Source organism: Phaenicophaeus curvirostris, chromosome 9, assembly GCF_032191515.1.
Source record: "Phaenicophaeus curvirostris isolate KB17595 chromosome 9, BPBGC_Pcur_1.0, whole genome shotgun sequence".
NCBI classification, from domain to species: Eukaryota; Metazoa; Chordata; class Aves; order Cuculiformes; family Cuculidae; genus Phaenicophaeus; species Phaenicophaeus curvirostris.
Window position 1 is genome coordinate 30247719 of NC_091400.1, and position 3845 is coordinate 30251563.

At 44.2% G+C, this 3845-nt stretch overlaps 1 long non-coding RNA gene across 1 annotated transcript in view; it reads left to right on the forward strand.

The window, feature by feature from the left end:
• Positions 1-3624, forward strand: part of LOC138724167 (uncharacterized) — an 8018-nt gene extending 4394 nt beyond the window's left edge. Inside the window, exons 2-4 of the long non-coding RNA XR_011337984.1 lie at positions 205-401; positions 1343-1515; positions 3545-3624. This is a non-coding gene — a long non-coding RNA (uncharacterized lncRNA). The remainder of the gene's footprint in view (positions 1-204; positions 402-1342; positions 1516-3544) is intronic.
• The last annotated feature ends 221 nt before the right edge of the window (positions 3625-3845 follow it).

A 3845-nucleotide genomic window follows, 5' to 3' on the forward strand; every position in this document is an offset into this window, starting at 1 on the left:
GGAGAAAATGGCAATTTAAGATGTCTCTAACAATAGTAAAATAGCTCAGCAAACAGTTCAATAAATGGTTCGATACTTGTGATACTATCCAAACAAAGACTTGCAGCCATTAATTTTAAAAAGTTCTGTGAATCTTCTTTGAGCAGTAAATATTTAATCATGGCAATATGTATGCTGCCCTCTCATATTTTATCTCCTAACCAGGGCTGTGTAGTGAACCTGCCTTTAATAACTTTGACCAAAGCAATATTTTGCCATTCCCCTCCTGCCACTGGATGATGGAGTGCGGCCAGCCCTGCGTCCTCCCGCTGTGCAGACACGGGGTGCCCACAGCTCCTCGGGGGGCTCGGCACCTCTCACTACACGGAGCCGAACAGCGTGCCCACCACGCCGAGCAGGAGGTGAGAGGAAAAAGCTTCTAGCATTTTAAAAGAAAGTCATTCTGTGAAGGATAAAAAAAGTGCTTTTTTTCTGAGAAAAGGAATCCAAACAAAATAAAATGTCATCCTCCGTGCCTGAAAGCTGCATTTCTCTTCTAGAGGCATGCACGGCAGTTAGGGATGTCATCTTTGGTCATATTTAATAATTGACAAGGAGGCCTTGCAGGTCTCAAAAGCTTATACAACCATACAATATTTATTTATTTATTTTTTTGAACGGGAATCACCCGCTGAGAACAAGACTCTAATTTACGGGAGTCCCATTGGCAGGGAAATCAGACAATCAGCGGTTCAGCTGCCTCGGTCCAGGGGATGGCTGGTGGGTGAGCTGCAAGCTGCAGCCCTTGCAGCGGGAGCGATGCCCATCCCTGGGCATCAAGCAACCTCTAGCACTCGGGGGGGGGCACTGTTCTGATCCTCCCCACTGCCTCCCCAGCAACTTTTTTGCCCTACCTCCAAGTTCTGCCAGCGCTACCTTCGCTGCTCTATACGTTATCCTAATAAAAGTTTCTCAGCTCAGCCATAAAGTTGTCACTTTAAAGGCACGTTATGAAAAACAACTGCCAGCACGTTGGTGTGTGGGGTGAATATGTATAAGGGGTGGGGGGGGAGGTTAATAAAAGGTATTGAGGAATTAAGCTAGGCGGAGGAAATCTTGAGCATTCCAGCCCCGGGAAGGTTAGTGCGAGGAAAATATTAATATTCCATCTTAAGCCCCAACCCGGCAAGCGCTTTGCAGTGGGAAAACTTCGTGCCCCACGGAAACCAGGGGAGCTAAGCTGAGCCCGAGATCTGTCTCTGCGGGGCCGTTTGCAGGATCCAAGCCTCAGATTTCAGGGGCGGGTAGCCTTCATCCCGCATACAGCATCCTCCCACCCCGTCAATAACTGACTTCTCTCCAGAGGGAGAAGACTTTGCAAGGAAGGATGCTACAAATCAGGAGGAAGGTGTGTGAGTAAGGCTGTGTGATGGAGTGCCTGCCTGCTGTGCTGCCGCCAGCCCTCCAGCCCGGAGAGCCCATTCTGGGGAAATAAAGGAAAAGCACAAATAATTCCAAAATCCTGTTCTAAAGGCGGTAGGTTTTTTTTTGTAATTAAGCAAAGTAACCCGATTCTGTAGCAAATCCTTTTGTGTGGGTGTGTAAACTTCAGCCTGTGCATTTAGGAAAATGCATGTTGTGCTGTTTTGAAAAAGCCTTATAAAAAGAGCTCGTAGGTCTGCAGACTCCAAAAAAACATCATTAGATTGGGAATGAACTTCGTCATATTATACGAACCAACATAATAAAACCTGCAAGCCTTACAAGGAGTCAGAAAAGTTCAGACATTAACCAAGGTAACATAAAAATTGCTAGAAAACACAGGAATAGTAATTTGGGGATAAGAAAGGAGGTAGAATTATAAGTGCAAGTGATCTGGAAATAGATGTTTTTCTTGGACATTTCCAGGGAAGTGACATCATGCTGCATGTCTATTGGGATATTAGTTCTGCATTTTTCAGTCCAGATTCTGGCACTAAAGTTGGCAAAATTAGACCATTTTGTTAAACTGATCTTCTAGCCGCCCACCTCCACCACACATTACAGCACACCTATGACATGACCCAAGAACAATGGGTGAAAAATGGGCTATAAAAACATGAATGGCCTGCTTCATATAAAGCAGATTTTATAGTGCAGGTGTGCCTTCATTTATCGATACTGTAAAGCAGTGAGATCATACTGGCAGTAAAACACAACATTTGTGAAACAACAAGAAAAAAATTCTATTAATTAAAAATGTAATGGCACAGATAAAAACTCAACAGGGTGTTTTATAAATATATTTGATATTTTGTCATCAGATGCTTTACATCATCTCACACAGAATTCTACCAGCTCTGAGAAGGATATCTGGAAAAAAAAAAAAAAAGATTTAATTGAACTGTAAAACTACATACCACGTTTAGGAAAAGCAGGCATGCAGAAGTATCTATTTAATAAGTGCCGTTTAAGTTGTTAAAGCTGGTTTGGTTTTCTTTTTTTCTTTCACCCATTAGGATATGAATGGGAAAAATTATGAATAGGAAATCCTGCTGGAGTTTTTATTGCCTATTTCCTTTCGGGAAGATGGCATTGTTCCTCTTTTAAAAAAGGGAAGGGGCGTAAAATAAGCCTAGGTGTATGACAGACATCCTTCAAAGCTCAGATGGCAGAAGTATGTTGTTATGTATTTTTGTTACTTACAAGGCAAAGGCTGTTCTATTTTTAAGCAGGGCTGTGCTGCTGTGTACGTTTCACTTCCCTCGAAAGGGGTTTTGGCATAATGTTGTTTTGATTAAGGGAGATTTCTGTTCCATTCTATTTAGGTTCTTATATGTTTTTTTCAACACAATGCAGGGGGAGAGGCTGGAACAAGGGACTTTTGGGTTTGGGTTTGTTATTTTTTTTTTTCCTTTTCTTTTTCCCTGAGCTCACTCCAGGACAGAGAATAAAATTTTTCTGCCCACATCAACAGCTCCTGAAATCTTTAACCTGGCAGCAGGGCTTTTCAAAATTCACCTGTCAAGCTGCACTTTAAGGAGGCTTTAAGGTTTTCTCTGTCTTTTTTTATTTTTTTTAAAAAAGGAAAAAAAATTAAGAAGCTAACACATATCCTGGGCAGAGGTCTCGCCTTCCAAACCCTCAATTGCCTTAATCACCCTGAGTTAAATAACTTAGGTGGGCAGAGCTAGAGCTGGAAGTTGAAGGATCTGCTGATTTCACCCCAGGGCAGTTTTGGCCCAGAGAGGGAAGGGGAGGGGGCAGAGAGGAGAAGTGAAGTGGGATTTCGGGGGTTTTGCCCCGGAGCAGGCAGAGGTGCAGAGGCACCCAAAGGGCTGGGGCAGCCCCACCTTGGCCACAGCCCGGGGGCTCCTGCAGGCAGAGCCCCACGCGGGACCCTCTGCTCGGGGACTGCGCTTAGCCTCTTCCTTTACCTCTCGTTATTGCCTCCCCCTCCCCAACTGCCACGATTACAGCTTGTGTCATCATGTTCGGCACAGATGTTTCAGCAGCTGTACATGTTGAGCATGTTTTAAAAGATCTTTTTCTTTTTTTTTTTTTTCTCTTTTCTCTCACATCCTAGTGGGCTGGTAACAATTCCCAACCACTGCCATGGGACAGCGTGCTAGGGACCATCAGGACCTCCACTGTGGACAAAGCTTCTTACACCCACCAGCTTGCCGTAAATTCTCTGATTTTCAATAGTCTTTTATTTTGCAGTGTCCTGACTGCCGAGGTCGGTTCGTTGCTCACTTAGTGGCTGGGGTATCAAGGTATTTTTTTATATATTTGCACTGCCATAGCACTTAAAACCCTAGTGATGGCCCAAAGTGCTGCTGTGGTGGCATCACTGGCACGGTGTGTGGCAGGGGCAGCACATTGTT